This window comes from Lepisosteus oculatus, chromosome 5, assembly GCF_040954835.1.
Source record: "Lepisosteus oculatus isolate fLepOcu1 chromosome 5, fLepOcu1.hap2, whole genome shotgun sequence".
Classification (NCBI taxonomy): Eukaryota; Metazoa; Chordata; class Actinopteri; order Semionotiformes; family Lepisosteidae; genus Lepisosteus; species Lepisosteus oculatus.
The window spans coordinates 60,091,065-60,103,143 of NC_090700.1; the positions used below are offsets into that span (position 1 = coordinate 60,091,065).

At 39.7% G+C, this 12,079-nt stretch overlaps 1 protein-coding gene across 1 annotated transcript in view; it reads right to left on the reverse strand.

Annotated features, from left to right (window-relative positions):
- Positions 1–12,079, reverse strand: part of LOC102695384 (zinc finger protein 609) — a 108,139-nt gene that overhangs the window by 57,089 nt on the left and 38,971 nt on the right. The gene's annotated exons all lie outside the window — the stretch shown is intronic.

Genomic DNA, 12,079 nt, shown 5'->3' on the forward strand with positions numbered 1-12,079 from the left:
GATGGTGACACTAAGAAAACAAGCATGTTTCAGATATTTATACAATAATTAATAATAACTGCTTACACTTATATAGCGCTTTTCTGGACACTCCACTCAAAGAGCTTCACAGGTAATGGGGATCCCCTCCACCACCACCAGTGTGCAGCCCCACCTGGATGATGCGACGGCAGCCATAGTGCGCCAGAACGCTCACCACACACCAGCTCTCAGTGGGGAGGAGAGCAGAGTGATGAAGCCAATTCATAGATGGGGATTATTAGGAGGTCATGATTAATAAAGGCCAATGGGAAAATTTGACCAGGCCACCGGGGTTGCACCCCTACTCTTTACGAGAAACACCCTGGGATTTCTAACGACCACAGAGTCAGGATCTCGGTTTTATATCTCATCCGAAGGACGGTGCCTGTTTACAGTATAGTGTCCCCATCACTATACTGGGGCATCAGGACCCACATAGACCGCAGGGTGAGCGCCCCCTGCTGGCCCCACTAACACCTCTTCCAGCAGCAACCTTAGTTTTTCCCAGGAGGTCTCCCATCCAGGTACTGACCAGGCTCACACCTGCTGAGCTTCAGTGGGCTGTCAGTTGTGAGCTGCAGAGTGATATGACTGCTGGCAAAACTACAAGACTCCTGAAATGTACCCATTGCTACTGGTCCTTTTAAATTTATTTTTCTACTGTAACAAAATAAAGATCAATATAAAGTAAAACATTTAAACATTTAATATTAATTAAATATAATTTAGATGGTATTTAAATATTTTATTTTTATATTTAATATGTTCTTTTCATTTCTTACTTTTCTTCATAGTCTCTTGATAGTTGGGGTTGCTACTTGTTTCACCTATTCTGGGTCCAACGAGTGGAGAATTTCTCCTGCATGGCACCATGCTTTCATCAGGTGGAAGATGTAGCTTTCGTTCCTCGTGTGACACAGCTGGTGATGCCAGGAAACAGTTCCATCAAACAATGCCTTGAAGAACTTCTCAAATGCTGGATGTTTAGAAATGAAGACACATCTTAGCCCTCTGGACTGAAGCATGTGTGATACCAAAACCATTCCTTAGAAGCTCTGAAGAATCTTTTCCCAGGCTGTTATTAGTCACTCTAACCAAGCATGTCAGCAAAAAAGGTCTGTTTTTGCTGACATGCTCAGTGAGAATGTTGAATGACTCTTGAAACAGAGGAAACAACAGAGAAGCCCTAAGAAAACACTGGGCAGAATAGGAAACAGGAAAAAGCTATACTACTATTACAGTCCTGACGCATACCTACAGTTGATATATGTCCTGTTCTAAAGAACACTCCAGCAAGGCGCTTGCACACTTGACCCATAATTCAGACTTCCACATTTTCAAGGGCCTGGAATATTAATAGAGGCTTGTGTTCAAGCTGTACTGATGGCACTGCCAGCAAAAATGCTCAGCAATCTCTCAGTGGGTTTTAAAATAACTATGTCAGAGAGGATGCAGTGTTTCGAGCCTGCCATAAAAAGACTGCAAAAATAAACATGTTTTTCTGACAATTACTTTCAGAGGCACGTTGGTTCTGACGATGAACTGCAGTTCCTTCTCTCCAGCGTGATTGCAGGATGGCCTACATTTTCAGAAAATGAAATTGTTCATTAAATGCGCTGAGGGAACTGGGAGGGGGAGGGACTGTTCCAGAGCCTGGACTGTAGATCAGCACACAAAGCTGAAACATTTCAAAGCAGAGCCAGCTGTATTCTGACTTTATAGTTCTTCATTTGCTGAAAACAGAACCTAACGACCACACCCAGGTCATACAGGGGAGAAACAATGGCTTAATTTTGCTGTGTCTTTACAAAGACAGTTGGTCTGTCATATATCTGCATGTTGAAAACTGCAGCTCAGAGCTGTACATGCATGTTGATAATGTCCTTCTATACAAACCCTACATCTGAAGACGTGGAGCACAGCATTTCCAAATGAATACGCACAGTAGCATTTTGTAATTAAGTTTGGGGCTTGGGGGCTGCTGCAGATCTCACTTTTTATTTTACTCCAGCTTCGCATAGAGATATACAGACATCATACCAGCACTACTTTGCACAAGATAGAAACAATACAAATATCACTACAAACAGGTCCAACAGCAAAAATCTTGTTTCGACAGTTTTTTTTTTTAATATAGCACTGTTACCGAGAGCTATACAAAGGGATGTGTTGAAAATCTGCTATGACAAGTCCTAATACACAGACCAGAGGAATGACTTCGATTCCCTATTTATCATGTTCACATAAATGAGCCCTGGCAAACCACTTTTTAAAGGATATAAGGTTTATAATTTTATTAATTGAAATGGTTTAATTAAACAGCACAGTAGAAGCTGAAAGACGCTGGATCTGTGGTCACTTGACTCCTCTTTGTAAACTCCCTGTGATAACAGCGTCGATTAGCTAGTGCCAAGAAGACAAGCTGCACGGGCTGCGTGTTAGACTTCCATTCTGCTGCACTACAAAATCCTTAAGATTGCTTTAGTGGAGAGGCATCTGAAAGCTATGAACCTTGCTTCTTATTCAGAAATACCTCTTGTATAAATGAAAAAATATAAACTGAGAATCTGCAGGCACACACAGTTCCTATAGCCCGAGAGATATTTGAATGGCTACAATACAAAGACAAGTGTTTTGGTGCTTCAAACCTCAGTCTTTTGTTAAAACAGGCTGTTTTAACATTCCCCTGCCTTCCATTCTTTTGCCTCTCATTTATTATAGCCATTTGCTGTGCTAAGCCTGTAACCTCAAAGCCATTTTCTGTGCTGTAGAGACAGAGGCTAATGGCAGACATGTGGAAAACAATTAGTGTCGAGTGTTTTTACTGGAGTAGAAACAGCTCCCTGAGGGCAAGCGCTTCAAACAGGCAGCAGCACTGCAGGAATCACAGCAGTGTGGCCTCGCAGCAACAAATGCTTCCCCAGATCGGTTCGACAAAAAAAAACACACATACACCAACTAAATAAACAAAATAATACACCCTGGCTTCCTCAAATTATCCAGGGCTGCTGACGGCAGAGGTTTGAGATCCGACACGTGGCTTGTCAATAATAAAATGGGAATATACTTTTCACATATTCTGGCAAATACAACAGCCAGCTATGAAGCACAAACTAAGGACCCAGCCAAGTATCTTCCAGTTACCACAGTGCACAATCTCCATTTTCAAGATGTCTTTCAGAGGACGAATACTGATTAAATGCACATGTGTGCATGGTTCACTTTCAGGCTGCACAAGACCAACTCCAAATGTGTCACTAAAAGTAGACTATGTAGAATTTAATCTCACAGAAATTAACTTACTTTGCTCACTGAAAAGCTGTTATTCATGCACTTAAGTAAAGTGAACAACATGAAGCCACTCTGTACTGCTGAGTTCCTTTCCATCGGAAATTAATTTAATATTTAGCATCTTTAGCTAGTTTGTGGAACTCTTAACTTAGATTTTTAATTTTCAATGTTAACCAAGATGACTAGACTAGAACTACACTTTTATCCGACAAAAGTAAATATTAAAAAAATCAAGGATGTTGAATAATGTGCAAAAGTCTACAAAAAATGTCCCCAATATCTGATGCGCATATATACACTGAATAGGGAATTGAATTGTCTACTTGAATTTGAATTTTATGTTATAAAAACAAGGATAAGGAGAAAGTATGCTTTCATATGCTTTCATAAAAAATCCATTAAAATGGGGGTATGAATCACCTAAAATACCACAGTTCCAAATTCACAACTTGTCAATATTATATTCAACTTGCAAAGCATTAACATGTGAGCATCACACATTACTGCATAGCTGAGGATGTAAGTCAGATAGCATTAGTGTCTACTTTTCCACAGAAAGAAGTACAATGGTGCCTTTTAAAATTTACCACAATTATTGTTGCTTATCTTCCCATTTTCTCTTCTGAACTATCCTAGAACGTCAACAGTTTAGAAAGTACAAGTAACTGTAATGTGAAGTTGCACAAAACCACTTCATGTGATAATTGAAAAAACAATCCTGTAATCAATAGCCATCTCCATGTGGCAGAGTGATTAGGGGTCCGGACTCTCTTGCAAGGGTTTTTATCCAAACTGGGGCACTGGGAACCGTTACTGTACCCATGAATGAAGCATTTCTTCAAATGGGTACCGAGCTGGTTGTCACTGTAAATGAGAATTTATTCTCAGTTACTTTAGGAAAGTGGTATGGATCAGATGGCCTGGTTTTCTTATGATCTTCTACATCATCTGAACTGCAGAAACTTACATGAAAAAATCTGATTCCTCCTGATCACCTGAGATGCAGCTTGGATCACACTATAATAAACAAAACTGACATACAATCAAACTAAATACTTGCTCTGCTGGTACATGATATTAATTTTAAATTACAGGAATTAATCAGGAAAACAGTAACAAGAACCTTGTGAAACAGCATAAGTGTAAAGGAGAATTGTTTTAAAAAAACTCGGCAAAGATCCAGTTCTGGTTGGACAAAATTAATTTTGATGCATATACCATAGCACTGTATAATTGGATGTTTAGTTCAGTAGACATCTCTTCCATCTGTAACCGTTAAAGGAGGACAGATTTTTGAAGGAGTTAATTATCGTATCAGAGAATCTCTCATGGTTTTTTAAATCTCAGTCTCCAGTAGTTTAAACAGAGCTGCTCCGTGTTGTTATACATGAAGAGAAAACAGGTAAACAAGCACACAAGTTTCTAATTGAATTGTTTTGTAAATGTCTTAACCCAGACTTGCACATAAGCACACAACCATGGTTAAAATATGACCTGGCAAAATTAGTACAAACTGAACTTCCTTTTTTCACCAGACAGACTGTCAAGCATGACCACAGAGTGAAAAACTGAAGGATCCAGTCTGGCAGCTGTGCAGAATCCTACATGGTCAAACTGAGTTCAGAACCAGGCCAGAAACCGCAGCAAGTACAACTTTTTTTACAGTCTTGATATGAATTCATCAGATGTTTTTAGTTGAATATCCTTAGCTTAGCTTTCACTTTACGCGGTTGAAAGATGCTACTTTCAGAAAAACTGAAATTAAGGAAACATCAAGAAACATCTGGAAAATCAATAAGACAGTAATATAGACGTGAATATTAACATTTGTAAAATTACCTATTATGAAGCTAGGATATAATTAATTTAAGACATTATCAAGCTTGTGTTTTAGACTGAATGTTTCCACATACTGTTGTTTCATCTAAGCGAATGCAGTGTTAGTTATGTTATGAACAGCCACTGGAAAACTATTGTTAAAATCAACAAAGCAATACCCCAAAAACTGAGACTTGGTACACCAGCAAACTTTCCACTTTTAAAACGCCTGTATTTATCCCAAATGTTGTGTCCACAAAGAAACGCAACAGCATCAGGTATTACAATCAATTTTACCACAGTTCTCCATCCAGGTGGGGCTGCACACTGGTGGTGGTGGAGGGGAGTCTCCATTACCTGTACAGCGCTTTGAGTGGAGTGTCCAGAAAAGCGCTATATAAGTTTAAGCTATTATTATTATTATTATTATTATTCACACCTTAAGTCAGGATTTAGACAGATGAGGGAGTCGCTTCCTGCAAACACATCCGTTTTCATTGCAGTGCTGGACTGGGGCTTCTTACTGTACCAAATCGGCAAGCTAACAAGGTAAGTAGAGGATCTGTATAAAGAGTGAAGAGAAACGAAGCTGCTTACCACACTGGTATTATATATTTCACAACAATTTCCCCATGGAAAAGACCATGCCCGCGCAACAAGGTCTTTGCATAGCAAGATCAAGCCTACAAAATTCTAGAATGAAACATCAGCAGGTCTTTGCATTTTACGAAAAACAGTGCTTTCATATGTAACAGACAGATTAGAATAAGTCTGTTTCACAAAAAAATATGTGCTGCACTGATTTATTTCAGACAGCTGGAGAATAACTCACACGCTGCTCTAAAAACTGTAATCTGCCTATTACTTCAACTCCATTAAAGACAGTTCAGTACACTGCTTCTTTGTTTTGGTGGTCAAAACCTTTTTCTGAAAAAAGGAGAGGTTGTGTTCAATCTTTCCTTTAACAGAAGGCTAGCACTTCTATAAGGTAAACACAGCCAAGCATCTGGAAAAGAACTCCACTGAAACTTCATCTTCACCCACAAAAAGATTCTGCTGTTCTCTCACTAACCGTTTTTTCAGCACTTAAGAATTACTTAAGCATATCACTAGTCTGTGACAACATAATTGCTGGTTTTTCAAGAAACTTTATCAAGAATAGGACATTTTAAAAACTAGGCTTTCAGACGTACTGTTCAAAGTCAGTCATGCAGCGGAGAGCAGTTCTTCTAGCCAGATGTAACTCGGTTTTTTATTCAAGACCTGGAAGTGGGTCCTAAACAATGCGGTTTTGTGGCATGGCTTCTCAGCAGGACCGAGCAAGTTAACATTCCAGCGGTGCTGTGTGAGGTTTTGTGTGGGAGCAGAAGTCATGGAGTTTTCCTGCTGTGTCCTCCTGAGCCATCGTTAGCTGTTACCGCGTGCCTGGGCTCTAGGGCAAGTAACCTGAAACCCAGTGGCGAAACCGCTGAAGCAAGCCAATTTGAGTTACTCGATAGCATCAAGACTGAGCTACAACTTGCATCTCCAGCTACTTATTTGTACCAAGGCAGTAAAAGGGAACACTTTACTGTTTTTTTAAAAGACCTTAACATCCTGGCACTGGTTTAAGGAATTTCTAGTAACACAATAGCACCAGATGTCTGTTGCCAAGGAAGAGGGCTTTAGCATTTTTCAGCTGCATATCAGCAATTACGCTTGGTCAGGGCTGTGATTTATCTTTTTTTTTCTTTTTTAAAAAGGTTAATTCTGAAATGCTCATTGCTAGTGCCACCTTCTATTAAAGCTTTGGTACCTCAGCTCTCTGTGACATTTCCTCCCGTTACATTCATCAGAACAAGCACCTTGTTAGCAGCTGATGAATGCCTGGATTCTAAAGGTTTATAATGAGGGTGGAGTGCAAGTGCACCTGAAATGAATTATTCATTACAGCCTGCTTCAGGCCCTGTGATATGAAGAGAAAAAAATGCTGAGGATGAAAGCACCAGCACTGACTCAGGGGCACTCATACATGACAGGAATGAAACATTAAAACCTGCCAATAAAGGAAAGAACACCAGTAATTCTCTACCTGACCGTGTCAGGGAAGACGCGCCACTCCGATATTATATTACAGCTTCTGCTTTGAAGGCACTGTACTTTTCCGTTTGGAAAACCCTTCTCAAAAGAAACATCCTTGATCTCCACCAGGTGTCGAGGAATGTTACCTCCTGCTTGGCTGATGAAATCTCAGAGGGAGTGCGAGGGGATAAAAAAAAAAAAGAACCACATTCCTAATAGGCTTGCTTCCTCTTGGCCAAACAGACAGACTGAAGTCACTGCTCTTCACCACAAACTTTCCACAAGTTGGCACAAGAAACGACTGACATCGCAAGTACTCTCTGGGAACCCATTCACCACTAAAATAAGGGAACCATTGTACAGAACCACTGCTGTAAGGACAATGTCTTTTCACACAATTTAAATGCTGAAAAATATTCTACCAATGCACCAGTCACCTCTTGTATTTATCTAGAAGCAGTTAAGTAGTTCAAATGTTAGAATAGTAAACGTTAACAAACCCCTGTTTAATGTCTCATGAGTCCTGATGGACAGGACAAAACCGACTTCCCCAAAACAGCCATCAAGCACTACTGAGGCTCTAGCAAAGAGAATCTGATAATTAAACCAAACTAGGTCAAGCTCTTCAGAGAAAAAAGTGGCTTACTCTTTGTGAGGGGGAGCTGGAACAGCCCTGTGAAGAGAAGCATCCTAATCCACTGGAAAAAATCTGAGAAGCCACTCTACTGCTGTGCTTCACAATTTCAGCACATTTCACGTTGGCACTAATATCAGGACTGCATGTTGCCTTGGAAATTCACTCCAAAAGCAAAAAAAGATGTCATATATCCTGCAGACAGGGATTTTAACTAAACCTCGCTACTGTTTTGCCTACAAGACTTCCGCCATTTTTAAATTAAGCAAGGATTAATAAAAGGTTTCTGCTGCAGCACTCTGCTGCATAAAGAAACGGGAATCAGGCCATCTCACTAACACCACCACCTTTGAGTGAACCACACAGGCCATAAAAGGGATTGTTACACTCAACCACAAGTTCTAGTCCCGACTTGTTTTTACAAAGCACAATCAACAGTACGTTTGAAAGACATTATCCACACTATCAGACTACCTATGATAAAAAACATTCACCTCCTTTTCAGACACCCTAGGTGTTAGCTCCTGGGGACAGAAAAGCCTTTTAAACTTTCACAAGGAACTCCATTTTATCTAACGCGAGCTTCTAGTCAGCACGGCGGCTCCGACATGTGCAAAGTCTTCTGGGAGTGCTGGGCACAGCAGGCAGGTAGCTGGAGACAGTAATGCCTGATGGCAGGTCAATCTGTATCACTGCGTGGCGAGTGCCAGAGCAGTCGATGACGATGAGTCAGTGATGACTGCTGGAGCTGACAAGCCCTCCTCAGTGCGGTTCTATTTAAAACTGCTCTCCAATGTAATTAAACAAAGAACCTTTTTTTACAAAATGATGCATGGAACTGTATAACACTGAGGCATATCCCAGCACAAGCTGTCCGCGCTGTCTAAACAGCCCTTGAAATGTAAAGGTCACAGACACAAATGTGGGAAGGACGTCACTGGCTCTTGTTTTGCACTCTCAGCTGACAGAGGAGGACTGAAATGTGCCTGCAGCCAGAACAGACAGACTAACCACAGTCATTCTCAGCTAATTATGTACATCCCAACAGAATGTCTGCTTAAAAACAGGCTCGCACAAGACTTTCGACTTCCTCGGTTAATTCACACATTGGAAAAATACCTGCTGCTTGGTGCATTGTGGGGTGGCGACTGGGAGAAGGGGATTTTGTTCCAGAGTTTTGGGAGGACAACCAAATAGTCTCCTAGGGCTATCTCAGCAAAGGTCCTCAGTCTAAGGAGAGAAGACTTATACCTGTTTTCAAACCAAATAAATTGCATGTCTACACATCCAAATCCAAATCAAAGCCAAAAAATGCTCTTTCAATTGGTCAGCTTCATGACTTTATCAGGTACCAAGTACAGAACAGGCTTTGGAAAAACCCTGTGACCCAAACCCTTGTTCCCTGACTGGCCTAACGTACACAAAAAGAAGACTTTCTGCATGGTCATATGAATTAAACTGCCTTTTTTAATCACTTTCACTGGATTTCATTTTTAATGCACAAGTCAAATACACCACCTTTAGGAAAGTAAACCAGTGGTCTAGTATATCATACTTCAGGCTCTGTTGGAAAGACAAAAAGCTACTAGCAATAGGAGAAAACTGAAGGGACTCTTATTTTTTTCAGCTTTGGACACAAGTCCCAGTGTCATCTACAAATGTCTGTATTATTTGCAGAAGTCCAGGCTCCTTTTAAGTATCACTGTTAAGCAACCACTAAAACATTCCTTTTTTACTTGTCACAGCTCCTTAAATGAAAACCTCATCAATGTGAAACACATTAAAAAACTGCAAAAGTGCAATGAAATATGAAGGCCAAAAAATGAACCATGATTTTACCTTTTAATATGTTCGCCATTTGAAGACCTTACTTCAATGGCTAACAATCCTATTAATGAATACAATCACATATTGTAGGAATAAAAATAAATTATTTTTAAAATGAAGACATACTAAGAAATACTCTACTTAAAAAGTGTTTAGAATTGGTTTTGCCAATCCAACACTCATTTGTGTACAAAGTACTGGAAACCAGTTTTATTCTAAGTTCTTCCTTTATGTTGCTGCCGTTCAGCTTTAGGCGAGTGTGACTGACCTCACACTCCGGGAAAGTTCAAACACCAGCCAGGGATTCAGAATGTTGCAAGATGACAAAGTGTGGAGAACATAAAACACAGCAACAAAAAAATAGCATGTAGAAATTATGATAAATGAGCCTCAATGCAGACTAAGGGGAAATATCTGTACTACATAAAAGGATAAGATTTTGCATGGCCTTTCATACTGATGAATAAGAAATGCAAACGGCAAACAGTCTTTTTATCCACTGTCAATAAAATGCTAAAAGCAAGCCAAAACACCCGCATTACCAATCTCTACTGAAAAAGTCAAAAAAGACCCTGCATTCGATGCTTTCACAACAAAATAAATATAACCAGTTTCTGATCTCACCTTCTGAGGTCATGACAACTTGGCTATGACTTCTGCTTTTGCAGGTTAGAGTTTTTCTTTTACCTATACGGCTTTTGTGACCGTGCTGATCCTATTGGACCCTATTTATATGCCACTACTAAAATCTACTAAAAAATTCTCATTGTCTGTTTGTTGTTCACCTCATCAATGACTCTGAAATCTGGTCTTGCTCTCCACCTACTTAGTTTTCTCTTAAAAAAACACAACTACCATCCCGTTGCCAATTTGTTCTTGACAAAATTCTGGAATAGGCATTTACCGCAATCTCCTCTTACTTTTTTGAACCTTTTCACTCAGAGAACCAGCACAGAAATAACCCATGCTAATGTAGTGAAAGATTTGCTAATTGCCCATTGCTTCTGGGTCACTCCTTCTGGATTGGACTTCTGTCAATCATGTTTTCCTGCTGGACCACATGGAAAATTATCTAGTAACCATGGTATTTCCGTTTGTTCGTTTGACTGCTCGTTTGCTGTTTTACATCTGATGCTGTTTCTCTTAGTCAGGGTGTTCCAAAGGGTTCCATGCTGGGGACACAGACTTTACAGTTTCACAGCTAAGCTGACGACACTCAGATTTTCTTGCAGAACAAATCTCCTATTACTGCAGTTCCTGTAGGTGTAAATGTATAGTTAAGTTTTACTTTTGCTTTTACCGTGTCAATTTTCTGTACTTTTCATTTTCTTTCCCTCATCTTCTCTTATTGTAAGCTATGATGCAGTTTTTCAAGTTTCTTGAAATGTACTATGTATTGTATAATTGATCTGTTATAATGGTTCTTCAAATACTTAAAACTGGGAGATGACCTCATACCAACAATTTGAAGTGTTTCATTTTTGACTGATAGCATACGGAGAACACACTTGATTAACCTTCTGAAAAAAAGTTACTCTTGTCAGATATCCAGAATATAAATTCCGCCAAGGTCTTGTCAGGCATTGCAGGATGGGTGTTCAAAAAATAGATTTTAAATCTGCTTTGATGGAGTAGGCACCATTTCAGCTCAAAAGCATTTCTAACACTGCCATCTGGATTTTAATTTTCCTTCTGCCACAGACCATAGCTTCAGTTTTTACTGAATGCCAACACCATCACAATAAGAGATACAGAAACGTAAACAGCTGCTAAAGCTCATTTGCATATGATTCACAAAATATGAAGTGTGTGCTCTGTCAAGTAATTCTACACCCTTAAATATGATGCGCACAACAAAATTATTTATAGGTCAAAGTGGACAAGATTTAGGATTATGGAAAGCTGCATGACAATGTATAAAGATGTTTCTTTTTATGGACTGAACTTGCTAGATTTCCCCAAAAAAACACCTGTTTTTATTTAATACCTTGAATTAATTACATTACAAAGCAATGTGCATCAGCTGGAGCATCTGTTAATTGTCCGATTACAGAACGCCCTTCAATTTTAGATTAGAAAAATAGGAGTTCCTCATTCTTGCCATGAAGAACTTGAAATCTGCCTTTGCCTAAGTGGATCAATAGCAGCCTGCAAACAGCACCAGAAAACCACTTAGCCTTGCAAGATAAGACAATGTACCTTTGGCACATTCCCTTTCTTTTCTCAAAACAAAAATCAAAAGCCGTCACTTGACTCCAGCACAGAAACATACCAGCTGAATGTCAATGGGGTCTTTGTAACATGTTCACAACCTACTCTGTCAGACATGTCTGAACGCATGGGCGCGAAAGGCAAAGTTAATAAAGGGGTAACCTCACAGACTGTAAACTGAAATCGTGTTTAGAAAAGATTACAAAACACTGACAA